This window comes from Anolis carolinensis, chromosome 2 (genome assembly GCF_035594765.1).
Source record: "Anolis carolinensis isolate JA03-04 chromosome 2, rAnoCar3.1.pri, whole genome shotgun sequence".
Taxonomy (NCBI): Eukaryota; Metazoa; Chordata; class Lepidosauria; order Squamata; family Dactyloidae; genus Anolis; species Anolis carolinensis.
In genome coordinates this window covers 5,625,131-5,649,621 of record NC_085842.1, presented here as the reverse complement: position 1 = coordinate 5,649,621, position 24,491 = coordinate 5,625,131, and the positions used below count along the sequence as shown (strand labels likewise).

General features: G+C 43.3%; 1 protein-coding gene and 1 long non-coding RNA gene across 6 annotated transcripts in view; both read right to left on the bottom strand.

Moving 5' to 3' along the window:
* The window catches only part of LOC103282611 (major histocompatibility complex class I-related gene protein-like), a 206,533-nt gene that overhangs the window by 66,085 nt on the left and 115,957 nt on the right, over positions 1–24,491 (bottom strand). The window lies entirely within an intron of this gene.
* On the bottom strand, positions 17,728–20,971 carry LOC103282004 (uncharacterized). Its single transcript, XR_010003714.1, has 3 exons — positions 20,576–20,971; positions 19,276–19,314; positions 17,728–17,765 (listed from the first exon to the last, which is right to left on the bottom strand). It is a non-coding gene; the product is annotated as an uncharacterized LOC103282004 (long non-coding RNA).

Genomic DNA, 24,491 nt, shown 5'->3' with positions numbered 1-24,491 from the left:
AAAATATATCCCAAAACAAAAGAGAAGAATTAGCTAGAATAACAGAATTCCAGATAGTCGACAAAATTCAATACCTGGGATATACGTTGACGGCAAAGAACTCTCAGCTGTTGAAAAATAATTATGACCAGAAATGGAAGGAAATAAAAAAAGTTTTAGAAAATTGGAAGTTTCTAAAATTGTCCCTATTAGGCAGAATTTCACTAATCAAAATGAATGTTTTACCTAAAATATTGTATCTATTCCAATCTCTGCCGATCATCAGGAATATGAACATTTTTAATTTTAGATATAGCGAAATTTATATGGCAAGGCAAAAAGCCGAGAATCAAAAGGACAAATTTAATAGACGAAAAAAAAGAGGAGGCTTGAGTCTCCCTGACTTGAGATCGTATTATGAAGCCTGTGGACTAGTATGGGTCAAGGATTGGACTACTCTACAAAAAAGGAATATTCTGACATTAGAGGGGGCAGACCTGAGAAGAGGCTGGCATGCGTACACATGGTACGATTTTAAAAAAAGGTTGAAAAGAATTTTACAAATCATTATATAAGAGCAGGATTAATAAAAATTTGGGAAAGATACAAGGAGAGATTTTATAGGAATACACCGCTTTGGGTTTCACCACTAGAAGCCTTCCAAAGGAGGGAATTAGGATGGCAAACATGGCCGACTTACAGAGATATGTTAAAGAAAAACAGAGGAAATACAGAACTCAAAGAGGAAAAAGAAATTAAACATAAATTTAGCAACTTCTCATGGCTCCACTATATACAAACCAAAGAATTTTACAAAATAGACAAAGAGAATGGCTTCCCAGAAGAGGATTCTTTTTGGGACAATATAATGAAATCTGAAAACAAAATAATTACCAAAATATACAAAAGATGATTAGAATGGACTACAGAAACAGAGCAAATCAATGAGTGTATGATTAAATGGGCAGAGAATATTGGACACCCAATAAAATTAGAAAAATGGGAAAAGATTTGGAATCAGAGAATCAAATACACATATGCATTCGACTTAAGAGATAATTGGTATAAAATGATATATAGATGGTATATTACACCACAAAAAAATTCAAAATTATACAAAAATGTCTCCAACAAATGTTGGAAATGTGAACAACAGGTAGGTACTTTTTTATACATGGTATTTTTTTCATACAAAAGCTAAAAAATTTTGGAAAGATATACACGGAGAAATACAAAAAATATTAAAGACTAACATTAAAAAGGAGCCAGAATATTTCTTGCTAGGAATGTTGGATCTGGATAAAGACAAAGACAAAGAGATTCTATTTAACCACCTGACAATAGCAGCCAAAATAACATATGCGAAGAAGTGGAGATCAAAAGAAATACCGAAAAGAGAAGAATGGCAAAATAAAGTCTTAGAAATAATGAATATGGATAAATTAACTTACTGGCTCTCTCCGAACCAAGGATTACCGAAAAAACAAACGAACTGGGACACGGTAAAAGAATATTTTAATCAACTTAAAATGGAGCTTATAATTTGAAATGATAAGAACAACAAGAAAATATTAGAGACAAAGGGGAAGAAGACGGTTTGGACTATAAAATACTAAAATACAGAAAGTCACAATACAAACACCAAGGAATAGATGGAAGTCAACCCCTCCCATGTACCTTTTTTTTCTCCTTGTTCTTTCTTCCAATTTTTTTTCTTCATTTTTCTTTCTTTCTCTCCACCCATATTGTTCTCCACCTTTCCATGTATTTTTTTTATTTTTATCTTTAAATTTACTATTAATAAAAATTTACCAAAGAAAAACTGCTAAACAGTGAATCCGCGAAAAGCGAACCGCGAAGTAGTGAGGAAAACTGTACCTCACTTCCAGCTATTGCACTTTATCATAGTCCCTGTCCTATAGGTTTTAATGTTTTTAATTTCTAGTCATTGCTATTACTCAGGTTCTGAACTGCTGCTGCTGATGTTTTCGTTGTTTATGTGGGTTTTTTTTTTAATATATATGGATACTCAGTTTTTGTGGACCTTACGGCAGCCTATGACACGGTGCAACATAGAAAAATGCTGCATAAAGTCTACCATATCACCCGGGACTTTGACTTTACAAAAACTGTCCAGACCCTCCTGGAAAACCGCAGCTTCTATGTGGAGTTTCAGGGCCAGAAAAGCAGACGGAGGAGGCAAAATAATGGTTTACCCCAAGGCAGCGTTCTTGCACCGACCTTATTCAACATCTTCACGAACGATCAGCTACAACCACCACTCACAAAGAGCTTTATATATGCTGATGACCTTGGCCTTACAATACAAGCGAAAGATTTTGAAACAGTTGAAAAGCAGCTCACTAATGCCTTGAAAGATCTCTCCAGCTACTACAAAGAGAACCACCTGAAGCCCAACCCTGCCAAGACACAAGTGTGTGCTTTCCACCTACGTAACCGTGAAGCCAACAGGAAACGGAAAGTTACTTGGGAAGGCCAAGAGCTCGAACACTGTTTCCATCCTAAATACCTTGGTGTCACCGTAGACCGAACACTAACATATAGGAAACACTGCATGAACACCAAGCACAAAGTAGCTGCACGCAACAACATCCTGCGGAAACTGACTGGCAGCTCATGGGGTGCAGACCCACAAGTAATAAGAACATCAGCCCTGGCCTTGTCTTTCTCAACTGCAGAGTATGCCTGTCCTGTTTGGCACAAGTCTGCCCATGCAAAGCAGGTGGACATATGTGATGACTCATGGGCCATGTAGTCCCGTTCCTAGCGCTGTTGAGACAGATGAAGAGGAAAACTTGGGTTTTCCACCGTTTCAGCCAGAATTGGAACTTTCCCAGCCAGAATTGGAGCCTTTGCACCTGCAGGAGGTTTGTCTTCCAGAAATCTGCCAAACAAGCCCTGAGTCAAAATCTCTCCCATTTTCTCGCCGTAATTATTATCAACAACAAAAAGGAGTTCAACAGGCTAATCGCAGAAGCCTGAGAATCGCAGCCAGGCATTCAGCTGATTAAGCCTGCTTCCATGAGAAACTTTAGGGAGTCATGCATCTGGACACAGAGATTGACTTTCGGTTCTGGTTCCCCAGAGAAGTGTTCTTTGGTGGGAAAACGAGACCCTATTTAGGTTCTTTGCCCTGTAGGAATCTTGCGGAGTCAATTCGTCAGCTACTGGAGTAGGTTGTGTGTGGACAGCGCTACTCCCGCTTCCAAGCCTTCGTTCCCGTTTCCAGCCTTGTTTTGCTCCACGGACCTTGCCTTGCTTCCTAGGACTCAGCCTTGCTTTCCAGGACCTTGCCAAGTATTTACCACGGATTTTGTCCCTGTTCCTCGTTCCTTGTTGCCTTGTATCAAGCCTTGTGTTTCAAGAATCAAGTTTACCTCCTAGCCTTACATCAAGTTCCTTGGACTAAGAACCTTGTCATCTCCCCTCACTTTGCTTGGCAAAGTGAGTGTTTCGGTTATTGGATTACAACTTTGGACCTTAATATTTTATATTGGACATTGTTTTTCTGGACTATAATTGACCTTTCCTGAAAGGTCTTCTTCTGAACTATATTCTACACTTATTTTTTATTGACTTTACATATTTCCTTAATAAAGATATTAGATAGATTCTGGCCTCTGTGTATGGTTATTGGTGCTCTGCAGCCTGGGTCGTGACAACATAGCACTGAACGAAACATGCAGAATCATCACAGGATGCCTTAAACCTACACCTGTTGATAAACTCTACAAGTTAGCTGGCATTGCCCCTCCTGACGTGCGACGGGAAGTTGCTGCTAACGGTGAGAGAAATAAGGTTGAACATTGTGAAAGCCACCCACTGCATGGCTATCAGTCTCCTCCCACCAGACTCAAATCAAGGAAGGGCTTCATGAGAACCACCACTCCTCTTGATGTTCCTCCAGCAACAGCAAGGGTGTCTCTCTGGGCAGCTAAACCTGGCAATTCTAACTGGATGGCCCCCCAAGAGGGTCTTCCTCCAGGGGCAAACCAAGAATGGGCAACTTGGAAGTCCCTAAACAGACTGAGAAGCGGAGTGGGCAGATCTAAAGACAACTTGGCAAGGTGGCACTACCTGGAGGAATCCTCCACCTTGTGCGACTGTGGAGCTGAACAAACAACTCCGCATATGTATGCTTGCCCACAATGCCCTGCCTCATGTACGGAGGAGGAGTTGTTTAAAGCTACGGACAATGCGGTTGCTGTTGCCCGCTTTTGGTCCAAAACTATTTAGTTGCTTGTGATTTCCTTTTTCCCCCCCATCATTGTGAAACGTATTTGTCGTGAAATGCTTTTGACACGAAATAAATAAATAAATATGGATACTAGCTGTGTCCGGCCACGCGTTGCTGTGGCAAAGTGGTGGTGGTATTGGTTAACAATTGTTGTGGAATTTTTATTTGATGTTATTTGTATTTTATAATTAATTTTATTGTAACTTATCTTTTTTATTTATTATATTTTATTATTTTCTTGTATTATTTTAGTTATTTTCTGTTATAGTATTTTATTGTATTAATTTTTTAGTGTTTTTATTATTTTTTGTTGTATTATTTGTATTTATGTTATTTTTTATTCTTTTATTATTTGTGTTTTTATTATTTTATTTTATTATTTGTATGCACAGTAGAGTCTCACTTAGCCAACATAAACGGGCCAGCAGAATGTTGGATAAGCGAATATGTTGGATAATAAGGAGGGATTAAGGAAAAGCCTATTGAACATCAAATTAGGTTATGATTTTACAAATTAAGCACCAAAACATGTTATACAACAAATTTGACAGAAAAAGTAGTTCAATACGCAGTAATGCTATGTAGTAATTACTGTATTTACGAATTTAGCACCAAAATACCACAATGTATTGAAAACATTGACTACAAAAATGCATTGGATAATCCAGAACGTTGGATAAGCAAGTGTTGGATAAGTGGGACTCTACTGTATTACATTTTATTATTTGATTATATTATATTATTTTTATTTTTGTTTTTTTAATTGTATTATTTTATGTTGTTTTTAAATTGTTTTTTGTATTTATTTTATTCCTCTCCCTCTAATTAGGACTTTATTTTTCTTTTCTTTTTGTTGTCGGAACGTAGGGGCAAGGATGGTGGATTGTGCTGCCAAATTTCTAGGTTCTGGGGCTTGTACTTTTGTTGTTTAGTGGGAGGGGAGGACACCATTACTCTTTTATATATATAGATAATATTTTTAAATTGTTGGTTGTGTTTTAACCCATGTTGATCGGACTTGTCCCCATGTCAGCCATCCCAAGTCGCTTTGGGGAGATGGAGGCAGGATACAAAATAAAGTTGTTATTACAGTAGAGTCTCACTTACCCAAGCCTCGCTTATCCAAGTTTCTGAATTATCCAAGCCATTTTTGTAGTCAATGTTTTCAATATATCGTGATATTTTGGTGCTAAATTCGTAAATACGGTAATTACAACATAACATTACTGCGTATTGAACTGCTTTTTCTGTCAAATTTGTTGTATAGCATGATGTTTTGGTGCTTAATTTGTAAAATCATAACCTAATTTGATGTTTAATAGGCTTTTCCCTAATCCCTCCTTATTATCCAAGGTATTCGCTTATCCAAGCTTCTGCCGGCCCGTTTAGCTTGGATAAGTGAGACTCTACTGTATTATTATTTTATTATGACACACCAAACAAGATAGATGTGCTGGATTTCATATCACAAAATCACAAGTCGAACACTTCCCAAGTGTCTAGGACTGTGTGATGTATTTTCGGATGATGCGTGCAGATCCCAGTAGGGTGGCCTTTTGCAGTTGGCAGATCGTAATTTTGTCAATGTCTATTGTTTCCAAATGCCGGCTGAGATCTTTTGGCACAGCACCCAATGTGCCCATCACCACCGGGACCATCTGCACTGGTTTCTGCCAGAGTCTTTGAAGTTCAATCTTGAGGTCCTGATAGCGGCTGAGTTTGTTATACAACCAATTTGACAGAAAAAGTAGTCCAATACGCAGTAATGTTATGTAGTAATTACTGTATTTACGAATTTAGCACCAAAATATCACGATGTATTGAAAACATTGACTACTAAAATGCGTTGGATAATCCAGAATGTTGGATAAGCGAGTCTTGTATAAGTGAGACTTTACTGTAATCTAAATCTAAATCCATAATAAAAGCGAAAACCCGTATGTGTGTATGTGGCACGAATGTCTGCTCACACAGACAGCCTCTGGACTCCACAAACATTCACCCCCATCCAGAGAGTACTGCACCCAGACAATGACCAGCCAACAACAGATCTGGACCACACTTGCTACACAGGCCCCAAAATGGCCAACTTTGAATACTGGCAGGGTTTGGGAAGGGTTAAGCCACGATTCTGGGAATTGTAGTTCACCCACTCCAAACAGAATACATAACATTGAAAGACAAATAATACCATTCTCAAATGACCCGGGCACCGCCGGGTCCCCAAGCTAGTACAAATAATAAAAATGAAAATCTGTATGTGTGTATGTGGCAGAGGTGTCTACTGACACAGATAGCCTCCAGCCACTACAAACAGCTATAGTTTCAAGTGCTGAGGAGCCTCCAAGGGCACTCCTTCCACTGACATTGCAGGTTATAGTGACCGCCATGACCATGTAGGCCAAACCCTGCCAATGTCCTCCCCAAACACTACAGCCCACCACCCAAGGATTTGGGGAACATTTCATCCTAGATTTTAAGTGTTTCCTCCACAACAGGCAGGCACCCCCGGGTTCCTTTCTCTTGCCATTGCTGTGAAATTTGCATGACTCCGCCCACTGTCTCTACCTTAACCCTTTCCTATTCTTTTCAACTCTATCTGCATCACAAACAGACCACAACTGAGCAGCAACTAAACACACTGGAGGAGTTTATTTATTTTATTATTTATTACATCATTTCTACCCCACTCTTCTCACCCTTCAGGGGACTCAGGGCGGCTTACAACATGAACATATACATTAAAACAATTTATATCGCATCTAAAAATCCATTTAGATTAAAAATTACATTAAAATTGAGAGCTTACATTTAAAAAACCCTACATAGTTATACATATAAATATACATTCAGGCACGTTTCAAGTCCAAGTGGGGGCAATCAGTGAGTCGTATAATTATCATATCTCATTTCTACTGCTACTCTTGCTCAAAGGCCTGGTCCCATAACCACATTTTCGTTCTTTTTCGGAAAGACAGGAGGGAGGGAGCCTGTCTAATTTCATTTGGGAGGGTGTTCCATAGGCGGGGGGGCCACCACTGAAAAGGCCCTGTCCCTCGTCCCCACCAGCCGCACCTGTGAGAGACCGAGAGCAGGGCCTCCCCGGAAGATTTTAGATTCAGCAATGGGTCATAGACACATTCGGACAGGAATGACATCTAGACGGGAAGTAACAAGAGCATGGACCACTGTGGCCAAGTCCAGCTTCCCAAGGTATGGGCGCAGCTGGCGCACAAGTCTCCGTTGTGCGAATGCTCCCCTGGCCACTGCTGAAACCTGGGGCTCCAGGCTCAGCGATGAGTCCAGGATCCCTCCCAGACAGCGAACCCATGCCTTCAGAGGGAGTGCGACCCCGTTCAACACAAGCTGTAACCCTATACCCTGTTCGGCCCTACAACTGACCAGGAGGACCTCTGTGTCGTTTATATTGAGTTTCAATTTGTTGGCCCTCATCCAGTCCAACACAGCGGCCAAGCACCGGTTCAGGACCTGAACAGCCTCCTTAGTGACAGGTGGGAAGGAGTGACAGAGCTGGACATCATCTGCGTACAGATGACTCCGAAACTCCGGATGATCTCTCCCAGCAGCTTCATGTAGATGTTAAACAACAAGGGGGACAATACCAACCCCTGCGGGACCCCATAAGTCAATGGTTGTGGGGCCGAGCAGGCATCCCCCAATGACACCATCTGGGAATGACCCTCCAGGAATGAGTGGAGCCCATCCTTTTTGCCTTGTTTTTATTTATGTTGTACTTTGAATTGGTTGAGACTGGTATGACTGGTCAAACAAATAAATTATTATTATTGTTATTGTTATTATTATTATTATTAGCTGCTGAGTGGAGCCACTGCAAAACAGTACTTCCAAGACCCATCCCTGCAAGGCGTCCCAGAAGGATACCGTGGTCAACGGTATCGAAGGCTGCTGTGAGGTCCAGCAGAACTAGCAGGGACACCCTCCCCATATCCAGTTCCCAGCGAAGATCATCCACTAGGGCGACCAAGACCAAGTACCATGCCCCGGCCCGAAGCCAGACTGCGCCGGATCTAGAAAATCAGTGTCATCCAAGAATCTCTGGGGGAGTGACTCCACATGATGGAAGTTGTAGTTCACCCTGCATCAAGTAAGAGCACTGTGACAGCAGGCTACCACCTGCTGCTTGCCAGCACAGAAGAAGGGAGTCCTGTTGCCCTACCTCCAGCCCTGCTACCTTGCTACTCTGGGGTAAGGAGGAAAAGAAGAGGGTGGAGGAAGGCCTTTAAAACACCTGCTTTTGGACACTTCTTGCTGCTACCACCTGCTGCTTGCCAGCACAGAAGAAGGGAGTCCTGTTGCCCTACCTCCAGCCCTACTACCTTGCTACCAGAAGCCAGTGCTATGGTGACCAGCCTAAGTCGGATGTCGGTTAGAAGGGAGGGTGTTCAGACTGATGGGGGGAGTTGTCCAGCCGAGGAGCCCCCATTGAAGTAATTCTGGGGCGGGGGAGATACGGGAAAGGGAGACCAGTACAAATTAGGACTAGGGAACTAATTCGGCCAAAAGCAAGATTTTTGGTAGAATTAAAACAGTCTCCTGATACGATAAAGTTGGATGCCCAAGTCGGCAGATCCTCTGGATTAAGGGTAGTGCTGCTGAACGCCAGGTCTATCAACAGAAAATCGGCTATTATCCAGGATTTGATCCTGGATGAAAAAGCAGACCTGGCGTGCATAACGGAGACCTGGTTGGACGAAGCAGGGGGGTTAATCTCACCCAGCTCTGTCCTCCCGGGTACTCCGTGCAGCACCAGCCAAGATCTGGAGGACGGGGAGGCGGGATCGCAGTGGTCTATAAGGATTCCATCCCCTGACCAGGTGCCCTATCCCACAGTCAACCTCGTTCGAATGTCTCTACCTGAGAGTGGGTGACCGGGACAGGTTAGGGATTCTGTTAGTGTACCGTCCACCCCGCTGCACTACAGTCTCCCTGCCTGAGCTAGCGGGGGTGGTCTCGGGCCTGGCGTTGGAGTTCCAGCTCCTTTTGGTGCTGGGTGACTTCAATGTCCATGCGGAGGCCACCCTTTCAGGAGCGGCTCAGGACTTCATGGCCGCCATGGCAGCCATGGGGCTGTCCGAAGTAGTATCTGGCCCCACACACAGTGCAGGATATACTTTGGACTTGGTTTTCTGTCAGGGATGGGAAGATGATGGAGGTGTGGAGGAGCTGACCATCGTCCCTTGCCATGGACCGACCATTACCTGCTCAGGTTTAGACTGGCTGTGCCCCCCAACCTCTGCAGGGGTGGAGGACCTACTAAAATGGTCCACCCCAGGAGGCTTATGGATCCTGATGGATTCCTGGTGGCTCTTGGGGAGTTTCCCGCCACTTCAGCTGGCGATTCTGCCGATGCCCTGGTTTCTCTCTGGAATAGGGAGTTAACCAGGGCAATTGACACAATCGCTCCAGAATGCCCCCTCTCGAGTAGCGGAGCTCAACCATCTCCTTGGTTCACTGAGGAGTTGGCAGCGATGAAGCGAAAGAAGAGGGGTCTAGAGTGCGTGTGGCGCTCGAAGTGGAACGAATCAGACCGAACACGGTTGCGCCTCTTTCTGAAGGCGTATGCCGCGGCAATAGATGCTGCAAAGAACACCTTCTTTGCAACTAATATTGCGTCCGCGAGGAACCATCCGGCGGAGCTGTTTCGAGTTGTCAGAGGTTTGTTAAATCCCACCACTCAAGATGGGATCCCTGACAGCTCGGCAGCTCGCTGTGAAGCATTTGCTCGGTTCTTCGCGGATAAAGTCGCTCTGATCCGCTCTGGCTTCGAGGCCATATTAATGGCAGTCTCCGGGGATGTAACACGAGCACCTTCTTGTCCTATTTTGATAGATTCTTTTCAATTAATTGAGCTCGAGGATGCGGACAAGGTGCTTGGAGAGGCGAGGGCCACTACCTGCATCCTAGACCCCTGCCCATCCTGGCTGGTGAGAGAAGCCAGAGGGGGATTGGCCGAGTGGGTGAAGGTGGTGGTGAATGCCTCCCTTAGGGACGGCATTGTTCCAGCGAGCTTCAAATTGGCTGTAATAAAACCGCTGTTGAAAAAGCCATCACTGCACCCCACTCAATTGGATAACTATCGGCCGATTTCCAATCTCCCCTTTTTGGGCAAGGTCGTGGAACGGGTGGTGGCAGCGCAACTCCAGGCATTCTTGGTAGATGCCGATATTCTAGATCCAGCACAGTCTGGCTTCAGGCTGGGGCATGGTACCGAGACAGCCTTGGTCGCCTTAGTCGATGATCTTCGCCGGGAACTGGACAAGGGGAGTGTGTCCTTGCTGGTTCTGCTGGACCTCTCAGCGGCCTTGACCACTGATACCGTTGACCACTGTATCCTTCTGGGATGACTCGCCGGGTTGGGCATTGGAGGCACTGTTCTGCAGTGGCTCCGGTCCTTCCTGGAGGGACGATCCCAAATGGTGTCACTGGGGGACACCTGCTTGGCCCCACAGCCATTGTCCTGTGGGGTCCCGCAGGGGTCGATATTGTCCCCCATGTTGTTTAACATCTACCCTGTTTCCCCGAAAATAAGACAGGGTCTTATATTAATTTTTGCTCCCAAAGATGCACTAGGTCTTATTTTCAGGGGATGTCTTATTTTTCCATGAAGAAGAGCTCACATTTATTGTTGAACAACAAAATGAACATTTATTAAATACTGTAAAGTAGTTGTCATCACAAACCAGCATAACAGACAAACTATGAATCCTATCAAGAATTTCTTGTTACTACCATTATTTACATGTGCAACAATCTATGGTACCTCTTGCAATTTAGGTTTCACAAGGTTTCCACGCTGATTCCTCTCTATTCTAGTTTCAATGTAGTCATGAATGATGAATAATATACTATAATAATAATATGATAATATAATAATAATATAATGATATACAATATATTAATGAGATAATATAATATAGGATATAATAATAACAGAAAATGATAATAATATGGTATTAATAGGATAATATAATAATGGGATATAATAACAGAATAGCATAATAATATAATAATAATAGGATAATAGAATAGAATAATAGAATGGAATAGAATGATATAAAATATATTAATAGGATAATATAAAATGGAATATAATAATAATAACAGAATATGCTAATAATAATAAAATAATAATATGATAATATAATAGAATAATAGTATAGAATATAATGATATAAAATATATTAATAGGGTACTATAAAATGGAATTTAATAATAACAGAATAATAATATAATATGAAAATATAATAGAATAATAATTGAATAATATAATGATATAATAATAATAATAATAGAAAAATATAATATAATGATTTAAAATATATTAATAGGATAATATAATAATGGGATATAATAATAGTAACAGAATATGATGATAATAATATGGCAATAGAATAATAGTATAAAATAATCAGTTTCATGGCATAGGATAGGAAGATGAGAGGAGAATCCCAATGCGTCCTGTACCTTTAAGGAGAGAAGCCTTGGGGAGGAGTGGAAAGCCCTCTTCCTTCCTTCCCTCCCACCCTCCCTTGCCCGGGCTCCAGGAGCCAATCAGAAGCCTCTGGGAAGCAAGGCAGCATGGCCAGGAGGGAGACGGACCGAAGGTTCTTCAAGCCTCTTCAAGCCTCGGCTGGGGGACAGGCAAGGAAAGGCAGGCAGGCAGGGAGGGAGGCACAGAAAGCAAGCACTTTCCCTCCCTCCCTCCCTCCCTCCCTCCGGTGTGTGTATGAGTGCTGGTTCTGCCTGGCAGCCATGCTTCCCAATGGAGCTCTGCTGCAGCCTTAGTTGCTAGGTCTTACTTTCAGGGGAGGCCTTATATTTGGCAATCCCCCCAAACCCCTGCTAGGTCTTATTCTTTGGGGAGGTTTTATTTTCGGGGAAACACGGTACATGAAGCTGCTGGGAGAGATCATCCGGAGTTTCGGGGTGCGGTGTCATCTGTACGCAGATGATGTCCAGCTCTGTCACTCCTTCCCACCTGTCACTAAGGAGGCTGTCCAGGTCCTGAACCGGTGTCTGGCCGCTGTGTCGGACTGGATGGGGGCCAATAAATTGAAATTGAATCCAGACAAGACAGAGGTCCTCCTGGTTAGTCGCAAGGCTGAACAGGGAATAGGGTTACAGCTTGTGTTGGACGGGGTCGCACTCCCCCTAAAGACGCAGGTTCGCAGTCTGGGTGTTCTCCTGGACTCATCGCTGAGCCTGGAGCCTCAGGTTTCAGCGGTGGCCGGGAGAGCCTTCGCACAACTCCGCCTCATGCGCCAGCTGCGCCCGTTCCTTGGGAGGTCTGACTTGACCACGGTGGTCCACGCTCTGGTCACATCCCGGCTGGATTACTGCAACGCACTCTACGTGGGGCTGCCTTTGAAGACGGCCCGGAAGCTCCAGCTGGTTCAGCGTGCAGCAGCCAGGTTAATAACTGGAGCGGCTTACAGGGAGCGTACAACCCCCCTGTTAAGCCAGCTCCACTGGCTGCCGATATGCTACCGAGCCCAATTCAAAGTGCTGGTTTTGACCTACAAAGCCCTAAACGGTTCTGGTCCTGCCTATCTATCCGAACGTATCTCCTCCTATGAGCCCGTTAGAACCTTAAGATCTTCCGGGGAGACCCTGCTCTCGATCCCACCTGCCTCGCAGGCGCGGCTGGTGGGGACGAGGGACAGGGCCTTCTCGGTGGTGGCTCCTCAGCTGTGGAACTCCCTCCCCAGCGATATCCGGAAAACTCCATCCCTCCTGGGATTTAGAAGAAAACTAAAAACTTGGCTCTGCGCCCAGGCATTCAGCGAATAAGCTCATTGGCTGATGTAATCGGGTTGCAAATCTGTAATTGTAGCAGTATTGAATGACTGAGGATGGTGCAATATCGCTGCCTTGCAGCGTTTTAATTTTTGTATACTTTTTATTATGTTTTAATTGTTTTGTTTTATAGTATATTTGTTGTTGGCCCTCGTGGCAGAATGTAAAGCGCTCTGAGTCCCCTCGGGGAGAAGGGCGGGGTATAAATGCATGTAATAAAAAAAAAATGACTCCCACTGACAATGGACCTGGAGCACCTTTGACATATAGAACCCTCATGGCCAATAGAACATACTTGAGGGATTTAGGGGAAATTCACCTTGATTTATAACCGTTGTAGGTACTGGGATGTATAGTTCACCTGCAATCAAAGAGCACTCTAGGCCCGACCAGTGATGGACCTGGAACTAACTTGGCATGCAGAAACCCCATGACCAACAAAACATACTGGAGGTCTTTGGAGGGATTTATAGGAGTTGTAGTTCACCTACATACAAACCCAAACAATGATGGATCTGGACCAAACTTGACATGCATACCAAAAATGCCCACATTTGAATACTGGTGGGGTTTAAGGGGAATTGGCCTGGACATTTTGGAGTTGTACGTAAAGGGATTTATAGTTCTGCTGCAATCAATGAGCACTCTGAACTCCACTGAGGATGAACTTGAACCAAACTTGCCACACAGAGCCCCCATGACCAGCAAGAAATCCTGGAGGTCTTTGGGGAAATTTCACCTTGATTTGAAGGAGTTGTAGTTCACCTACATCCAGAGAGCACTGTGAACCCAAACACCAATGGATCTGGACCTAACTTGGCACACATATCTTATATGCTGGTTTAATTCCTGGAGGAATTTGGAGGGAACTGACCTTCCTTTCTGAGAGTTGTAATTCACCCACAACCAGAGAAATTGTGACCTCCACTGATGGTGGATTGGGTCTAAATTTGGCACACAAAACCACTGGAGAGGTTTGAGGGAACTGACTCACCATGCTGACTCAACCAGAGAGCGCACTGAACCCCACCCATGATACATCTTAAGTAAACTTGCCCACAAACTTTAAGTATAGAATCATAGAATTGTAGTGAATTTCCCTTCTGCAGGTGAACTATACATCCCAGTACCTACAACGGTTATAAATCAAGGTGAATTTCCCCTAAATCCCTCCAGTATGTTCTGTCAGCCATGGGTGTTCGGTGTGTCAAATGTGGTCCAGGTTCATTGTCAGTGGGGGTCACAGTGCTCTGACTTGATGCAGGGTGAACTACAACTTCCATCATATGGAATCAATGCCCCAAACCCCTCCAGTATGTTTAGTTGCAGCTCAGTTCTAGTCTGTTTGCTATGCAGAGTTGAAAAGAATAGGAAAGGGTTAAGGTAGAGGCAGTGGGCGGAGTCATGCAAATTCAACAGCAGTGGAAAGAGAGAGGAACCCTGGGATGCCTGCCTGTGGTCCAGGAAACACATAAAATCTAGGATGAAATGGTCCCCAAATCCTTGGGTGGTGGGCCGTAGTGTTTGGGGAGGACATTGGCAGGGTCTGGGCTACATGTTCATGGCACATTTCCGTAGCTGCTTCTAACACAAGCAGCTACGGAAGCTGTTTATGCAAAGACCAATTTTTCTCTCCAAAAACTGACAGCACTTTTCATCTTGCAAAAGTACAGGCAATCAGCAGTTAGAAATGAAAACAAGTCATCCAATCAATTTCTCACAATAAAATCAGGGAGGGCCAGATGAGGATGCTGTTGGGTCATTTTCTGTCCCATTTCCTTCCCGTTTCCATTATTTGCAGTAGGCTTGAGCACAGAAGACCTGCAGCCCAGAAATTCTGGCATCCCTCAATGTATGATGGTCACAATGCTTACTTGATTAATAAATAATAATAATAATAATAATAATAATAATAATAATAATAATAAAAAATTTATTATATCCCGCCCCATCTCCCCGAGGGGACTCGGGGGGGGGGGGCTCACAACAATAATAAAAACAGTGACAAATTACACATTGTAAAATCAAACATGAAAAGCAGTCATACAATCAATACATACATCACATGTTAAAAACAAGGAGATAAAACAGTTCTAGGCCGAAATAGAGGGCTTCTGTAGCTTCGTGGCAGAATTCACTCTGATGTGTCACTTAAAACATCACATTGAACAAAAATAGAGAGGATTGGTTTCTATTATCTCAAACTATTTTTTTAAAAGAGTTTTAGGGTGCATCTATTCCGTAAATCAGAGCTTTCCAAACATTTCATGTTGATGACACACATTTTAGACATATATCAATTTGCTACTCAGTAATTCAGTTTTTTTCATAAATTGTAATAATGAAATGGATAGGGACACAATTTATCTCATGAAAGTCTTTCATTTATATTTTAAACAAATATATGCTTTATTGGGTTGCTGCGCATTTTCCGGGCTGTATGGCCATGTTCCAGGAGCATTCTCTCCTGACGTTTTGCCCATATCTATGGCAGGAATCCTCAGAGGTTTCCATTAAGTTTATTTCACAGACTTCAAGGTTTTCACTATGTTTGCGCAACACCTCTACATACTGCAGCTGACACATTAACATGTCCCAACACACGTTTGAAAAGTTCAACTGTAGATCAATGCAGTTTTACACCATTATTAGGACTCCGTACTTTGGAAATCTAGGATATATAGTATTTATATTCCGCCCTTCTCTCTCACCCCGAAGGGGTCTCAGGGTGGATCACATTATATACATATAGGGCAAACATTCAATGTTCCTATACACCTAGAACCGAGAAGCAATTTAACCTTCTCCCGAGGTGACCTTCGATTCTGGCCACAGGGAGGAGCAGCTGCTTCATCATCCACTATGATGACACTTCCTCATTCCAATGTCGTAAATGAGTTAAATTTGCCTCCCCACAACTTCTGTTCGGTCGTCATACAACATGTAGTCTTGTCTGTCTCATTGTCATGTTTCACAATGGTAGAAAAGCACTAATAAAGTCACTTAAAAATTGCCTCTCCACTTTATAAGTGGTACCTTATTTCCTACTTGATAGATGCAACTATCTTTCGGGTTACTAGGTCAGCAACAAGCAGGGGCTATTTTTTATTTTTTAATTGACGGGTGCTCGCCCCGCCGTGGTATGGTTTCGAAATCACTCTCACCTCATGGTCAGAGTGATTTATTGCAGCAGGCTGTTCACCAGCCTGCACCACAGCCCAGCCCAGGCTATGTAATTCTATACCACCTTTCTCACCCCTGTGGGGACTCAAAGCAGATTACAACATAATAAATGGAAAATACCAAACTCAATTCACATAGATATCTGAGAACACCTCTGCTATCAGAGGTGGGGTTAGAGGCACAGGACACCATGAAAGTGGAAATGCATACATTACATTCAGGACCAAATCTCTCCAATACAAACATTCTTACAAATCTGAATTTGTGACATCAAGTGAAAGACCCTGAAGAAATGCTTAAAAGGCACAGCAGTATCCAATACGTAGGCGGATCCACTCTTCCTCTCTTCTTTATGAGGCAGAAGAGGAAGGAGACTGCGGAGACACACACACACACACACACATATAGGCAAAGGTAAAGGTTTCCCCCTGACATTAAGTCCAGTCGTGTCTGACTCTGGGGTTGGTGCTCATCTCTGTTTCAAAGCTGAAGAGCCGGCGTTGTCCGTAGACGTTTCCAAGGTCATGTGGCCACCGGCATGACTGCATGGAGCGCCAGTTACACTACAGGGAGACAAAACAGGGAAATGCTTTAGAATGAGGGCAGGAGGATGAATCCCAAAGATTCGATCCAGGCTAAAGGGGCCTCAATCAGCAACTAGAGACATTTGTGAGTTGTAGCAGAAAAAGGGAGCATGTCCCTAGTAGAATACAGCAGAAATGGGCTCTGGGATTTCTTCCAGCCCACGTTCCCTTGTCACCAGAGTTGAGTATAACACATAAAGAAGAAACTCATAAGTTCCAGAGACACTTTTATTGGTTTTACTTTTATTGCACCTATCTCTCAATATAGACTCAAGGCAGCTACTTCAGAGTGATGGAAGGGGCAGGACAGGACCTCAGAATGTCTTCAAAGACGTAAGGCAGTGGTTCTCAACCTGTGTGTCTCCAGTTGTTTTGGCCTACAACTCCCAGAAATCCCAGCCAGTTTACCAGCTGTTAGGATTTCTGGGAGTTGGGGGCCAAAACATCTGGGGACTCACAGATTGAGAACCACTGACGTAAAGGGAAGGGAGATTTCAGGATTAGAAGTGAAAAACATTCATAATCTGATACGTGCAAAGTGGTGGAAGGTGGAGGCTGTTTTCTTTCCTTACAAAATAAAGTCAACAGGAAAGGAAAATGCTCTTCTTATCCTGAAGAGCATCCACTTTCCTGTCTCCTTTCCATGAGGATTTTAATGGATGTTCCAAAGTACCATTTGGCTACCCCTCCACCTGTACCACAAATACACCTCTGCCCTGTGCCACAACACCAATCTCTTCCTTCTGGACTTATTTTCCTTCAAGGCTGAGGGGGTCTCTGTGAGTTTGGGGGAGAAATTGTTCATCAAATAAGGACTGGACATTGGATTCTCTGTCTCAAGGCTTGACCCTCTTCTCCCCATTGCCCCCCTGCCCCCAATTTACCTGTTTCGGTGCTACCAGAACTGCCAGATGAACACAATGCTATTGGAAAGAGAGAGAAGAGAAAGTATATTACTCATAGAAGCATTTAATGAGAGCCTAAGAGCTGCATTGTAAGAAGAAGACCAAGTAGGTTGTCTAGGAATAGACCCAAGGAAGCATTTAATCCTCTCTGGGCAGTGGCCAAGCTTGGCAATGAGCGGTGTCCCTACTGACTGGCTTCATGGCATCCACAGTGGATTCTATGGATCTCATTTCAGTCTCCAGCTGCTCTTTGGCTCTAAGATGCCGGGTGAGAGCTGACTGTGCCTTTCAGTCCCCACCTGGAGTTTGGTTTCAGAACCCTTGTAGATACCAAAAATCTATTATGTACACAGTAAAATACCAGATTTCATCCTCCCCTGCCCAAAATATGTGTGTGTGTGTGTGTGGGGGGGGGGGGGGGTAAGTGTGACTATTATACAGTGACAACTATTATGAAGTGAAAAAGGCCCCTGTTGAGACCCCTGTTGAGGTAAACCCTAAGTCTAAAGTTTAGGACAGAGGCCAGGTCAATGACCTTGGAGGGCCTTAGTTTGGGGACCCCTGATTTAGACAATCTTATAAGAACATAGGTAAGCAAAGAGACCTCCAAAGACCATAGGTAAGGAAAGGGACCCTCAAAGGCCATCTAGATGATCTCATAAGGCCATCAGAAAACCATAGATAAGGAAAGGGACCCTCAAAAACCATCTAGATGGTTTCATAAGACCATAGGTAAAGAAAGGTGCCCCCAAAGGCCATCTAGAAAATCTCATAAAACCATAGGTAAGGAAAGGGACCCTCAAAGGCCATCTAGACAGTCTCATAGGACCATAGGTAATGAAAGTGACCTCCAAAAGCCGTCTAGATGGTCTCATAAGGCCGTAGCTAAGCAATGAGACCTTCAAAGACCATCTAGACAATCTCATAAGGCCATAGATAAGCAAAGAGACTTCCAAAGACCAAGTAGACTTAGGCCAACCCTAAGTCTAAAGTTTAGGAAAGGGGCCTTGGAGGGCCGCATCTGGCCCCCAGGCCTTAGTTTGGGGACCCTTGCTCTAGCCCAACCGCCCTTCTTCCCTTTTTGTGCTATGGGGCCACAGCCCCTAAAAAGGCAGTCACACCCTTAATTCACCCACCAGGCGACTGAATTATGGGTTCAACTATTATGCGAAGACAACCAGAGTGCCGCTTTTGCCTTCCCCAAAAGGCGGTGCGACTATTATGTGATGAAATGTGGTAGTGTTTGTTTTTGGAATTTATTTTGAAGACATGTGGAATCTGTGGATATAGAATTTGTGGATTTGGGAAGACTGACTGTATAGAGTCCGTCTCCTGAACAAGAAGATGTCAGAAAACCTAGATAGGAGAGAGTGTTTTCCTTTCTCTTCTCTAGACCTCAAAGAAGGTTAGGTGAGAAAGCTTTGGGGAATGGTATGGATCCAAGAGGACCCTTGACCTAGAAGTGTAACTTTTCTTTCTATGCCTCTTTCCTTTGCCATTCATTCTCTCTGAGTGGGGGTTCACTTACATGTACGTTCCTCAGAGTTATGGGAATCTTTCTCACTTGCTGAAAAGGGAAGAAAAGACAGGGGTTAGTTTTTCAAGCAGGAAATACTTAGGGATTCTAGATATTTTCCTCAGGGCAGATGTGCAGATGCATATCAACAATCCTAACTTCTTTCACAGATAAAAATGTTGTGCCTTGCCATTTCAATGCCCACCATAAAGACTCCTCCAAAACACCTTTTTCTCTCTCTGAGAACTTTGCTGTAAGAAAAAACTGAATCTGATCAAATGAATGTATGTAGCTGGGCTTCTTTCCACATCAACATTTTTTCTGGAATTTCCATCCATTATTCACTGTCTTCAGATTTTCCTGAAGTGGTTTTATTTCTTCAGTTATTATGGGCCTGGGACTCTTGTTTTGATTGTTATTAAATTGTCCCTCATTTCAGAGCTCCTTCCCTCTTGGTCTTTACCATGTCTAAGGTTTTTAATCCTCCCAATATCCTTTTTATCCTGTGTCTCTAGTTGGAAACATCACTCTCATTCTCTATGCTCAACCACCTCTTTGTTTGTTTATTTGTTTGATTGCATGCTGCAAGTTGCTTTGGTTGAGAGAAATTGCGAGACTCCCTCCTGGGCACACAGAAGACTGGGGAACTTGGAAGGTGCTGAAGAGACGGTGCTCTGTCCTCACAAGACGCAGAGCCAACCTTAAGAAATGGGGCCACAAAGTGGAGTCCACAACATGTGAGTGTGAAGAAGAGGAAACCACAGAGCACCTATTACAATGCAGCCTGAGCCCTGCCACATGCACAACGGAGGACCTTCTTAGAGCAACACCAGAGACACTCCAAGTGGCCAGCTTCTGGTAAAAGGACATTTAGTACCATGCCAAATTTTTAACTTTGTGTTTTGAAATACATTACAACTGCATCCTCAGTTCGCTTCTGATACAATATATAAAACCACCTCTTCCTTCCAGAATCTTGTTGATTATTTCATATTCCTTGACATCTTACTTCAGTTGCCAGCTAATTATTCCCCAACTACTCTGGTTTAACTCTACTAAAATTCAATTATCAAGCAGGGAGGATGGTGGAAAGACAACACTATGCTGCCATCTCCCAGGGCTGCAGACTGTCCAGTTTGGTCTTAAGAATAGCCTTAAAGGAACTCAACAAGTTTTACTTCAGCAAAGTTTAAAGTAGCAAAATCAAATTCTCAAAAGCAAGTCCACAACAGGCAAGTTCACAAAAGAAGGCAAAAGTTTCTTGGCCGAGCAAGGTAGAATCTTTGGTAATTTCTTCTCAAGGCAAAAACACAAAGGCGAGGCTACGTGCTGGAACAGATACAGGGTCAAAGGCTAGGTAACTGGATCTGTTGCTTCCAGCGATGGCTGTATTCCCGGCTCCTGATTTATAGCCTTCAGCCCAGAGCACATGTGTCTCTAGGGAGTGATCTGATTGCTGTGTGTCTTTTCAGCAATCCCAGTGGACCTATTCCTTGCTTGTTGCTCCCTTTTTCGTTCTTGAAAAGTTGGAGCAACCAGTGTGCCTCCCTCCTCTTCTTCTTCCTCCGGAGCAGGCCTGACCATCTGCCCAAAATCCCCAGCCCCTTCCTCTTCAGCCTTATCTTCCAACTCCTCCTCAGAGGCAGAAGAGGAAGACACAACACAAGCCACCCCACCCACTTTTCTAGCTCTTCATTTTATTTATTTATTTGCCCTATTTCTATCTTGCTTTTTTCTACCCCTGAAGGGGACTCAAGGAGGCTTACATGTGGCAACCATTCAATGCCATTAATACATACAAATTAAGCTTAAAATAGATTGAGTTAAAAATACATCTTAACATTTTAAAACATTAAGACTTACCTTCCTCAGTGCTGGCGAACCCTTCATCGCTTTCTGAAAAACAAAGGAAACATGGGGCCAGTTGTTGTGGCATCTAGGTGTTTTCCTCTTTTTTCTCAAAGCTCTGGATGTTTTGCCAAATTTGGAATGAAGTAGCCCTCATTGCTCTCACGTTAGGATCACCCAATTTGTGGGAGGAGAAATTGGGGGAGAAGTCAAAATAAACCTTTTGGGCAATTTCCCTTTTGCTCCCCAAGCAAGAAGGTTTGGTTGTAAGCTACTGCTTTTCAAAAAAAATAAAATAGTCTTTTAGGGTACCCTTTTCCTCCCTTCCATGATTTGACTGTGACCTGTGTTGGGAGGGCCAGTGGTGTTGGGAATTGTGAGAGTTGTAGTCCAAAACACCAGCTGAGCCTTTGCTGCTGCTGTTCCAAATGGGATTCCCTCCCACCCCTTTTCTCTCTCTCCCTCTCTGCTGTTAGAAATTGTGGGCGTGTTAGTGTGAGAATGTGACAGGCGTGTTAGCATGAGAATGAGAGCAACCATGAGAATTCTTTAAGTGCCTCACCAATGCCACCCGATGTGGGGATCTTCTACTGGCCTACTATGTCATCAAATACAGGGATCCCATTGGGGTTCCTTTTTAACATTCTAATTCATTGCTCAAGGGTCAGTGAATTATTCCCCTACTATTCTAGTTTAACCTTCTTAAAATTCAAATATTAAATGGGGGGGGGGGGGTGGCAGAAGAATACAGTTACATCACCATCTTCCAGGGCTACAAACCATCTCATCTCACTGGTTTACCTTTCTCTTTGTGCCTTTTTCCTTCATAATTTATTCTACCCTTTGAGCAGAGTGTGATTCACTTACCTTCCCTAGAAGAGCTGGATTTTTTATCACTTCCTAAAAAGAGGGAAAAGGCAAGAGGGTCAGTTTTTTCGGCAGTGAAATCCCCACCCTCTGTTCATGGCCTTTGGAAAGGCTGTGTCTCTCCTAGGTCTGTACAATGTCTCTTTAGCCATGTGAGTAGGTGTTTAAGGGCTCGTCCAGACAAAACCTTTATCCCAAGAGCTCCCGCAGAAATCAGAAGGGTGGCCAGACGCCATTCCTTGTAAATCCAGAATCAATCGCTACAAAAAGCAAAAAACGCTAGATTTCCAAGTGCAGACATATCACAGTTTTTAGCTGAATATCCGGATCTTCAAATGTCTGTATGTCCCTGCAACTGGAAATCACGACATTTTTAATCTGTGTTTGTTCCTGGGTTTTAGATGTTTGTTCCTGGTTGGTCAGTTCCTAAAAAGAAGGTGACACTTGAATAGAAGGCAAAAACCCAGCATACCACAGGAGCCAGTGTGCCTTAGTAGTTTGAAATTGGTCTACAAGGCTGGAGACTAGGGTTTGGCTCACCAATCAGCCATGAAACCCAGTAGGGACCCTTAGTCAAGTCCCACTCTCTCAGCCTCAGAGAAGGGCCATGGCAAACTTCTTCTGAACAAATCTTGCCCCACAACCCTGCAATAGGGTTGTCTTTGGGTCACCATAGATTGGAAACGACTTGAAGACACATAACAAACCCATGCCCCGCAGGTATAGCTCAGATTTCAGGTTCTACTCCAAAAAGCAAGTGTACTTACTAGAATTAATTTTCTTCACTTAGAAGAAACAGTATTTTATTTATCCAGTTATTTCTTTTATTCATTTACACCATGCAATCAAGAAAGCTTTGAAATAATATGCTTCTCAGAGTTGAAATGTAATTAAATTTATCCTTAAATAGCTCTAAAAGAGCTAATCTGCAAAGGCATATGCCTTCCAAAATCAAGATCCCTCTTATTGAGTGAGTACAACAGCTCGTGCATGTTTCAGATCACTTTGTGATTATATTCCATAAAAACTGGTCAAATCACACATCTATGGTGGATAGGTTCTCACACTTTGTGTGAATGGCTGAGTGAGGACGTAAAACCCTGGTTTTCATAGTCCTAATCTAATGTTCACATCACTACTCCACACTGGCTCTGAAATACACTAGTGGAACTCAATTGCCCAGAAATACTATGACCAAGTGAGAGCCCTTCAATCAGAGATAGGCAAACATGGAAGGCCAGGGGGCTGCATAGGAACCCCAGGAGACCCTGGAGGACTGCATTTCTCCACTGCCCTTCTAGAGAGGACGAGAGGGCAGTTTCCACAAGCCTTAGAGCCTTCCTGGATGATTTTGCTCTGTTACAAAAAAAAAGCCTGTCCTTGGCCTAAACTCTTGGACATATAGATGTAAGTACATGTCTCAGTTCAACCATCTCATGCCCATTCCTGCCTCAGTCATTTGGAGTAAAGATGCAACGGGAAAGCAACACTCACCCGAGACTACTTTGTAGTCATATTGACATTTTTCTGCAGAGACAAAATCAGGGATTTAAACCCATAAAAGTACAACTCCCTCCCTCAGCCTGGCTCACTCTGCACTTGACCACTGGGGCCAGATGTCTGTCTTTGGGATCTACATCCAAGGGGTACAGACTGGTTGGAAACAATATATGTTTCCTGGGCTCTTTCTATGAGGGGGCTGAATAGCTACTAGGGCTGTACACAATTATTGTTAGTCCTTGTAAGTCAGATCAAATTGATTAAATTTGTACTTACAACATGGTATTTGATGCATGGGCGTGGGCATGAGCCAAACAAAAGATTTAAGAATAAAAACTTACCCAATACTTTTTTGTTTGCATTTTGTAAACCTCGGAAGTCTCCCAAAGTCCGTTTCATTTTCAGCGAAGAAATCCCTAAATGGAAATTCTATTGGTTAATATGACAGACATTCAATGAGATAGGTGTTATGGTGTGTTATGTGTATGTGTGTGTGTGTGAAAGTTGGGGAGAGTGGTCTCTTGTTATCTTGTGTCATTGTATAGAGAATTCAAGGAGCTAGCTCTTGTAGTTTTTTTATAAAAAAAGTTCTTTATAAAAACTTTGAAAATTTCCCAAAATTCCATGGATAAGTGAAACGTAAATAAGAAAAGGTAAAAATAACAAACATCTAGTCACATCTTGCCTGGAGGGACAGCAAGATGCTGTTGTTAAGCTTGAAGGACAAAGAGGAAGAGACTGAACCAAAATGGTTCCGACCTCATGGTCCAGTTTATTGGGGCAATAAAACATTCTGACCAATGGGAAGTTAGTGTCCCTGAAGATTCACATTTCTACTAACATCAAAGTAAGGGATGTGACGTAAACAGGATAGAAAGAGGGGAAACACAGTAAAGCCTATCTAGGCATGCTTTGGGAACAGGGAAAGGATTCCCTCAGTCTAATCCTATCATCTATCTGACTACATTTAGACTTGAGCAGTCCAGGGTGATTCCAAACACTTGATAGCTTAC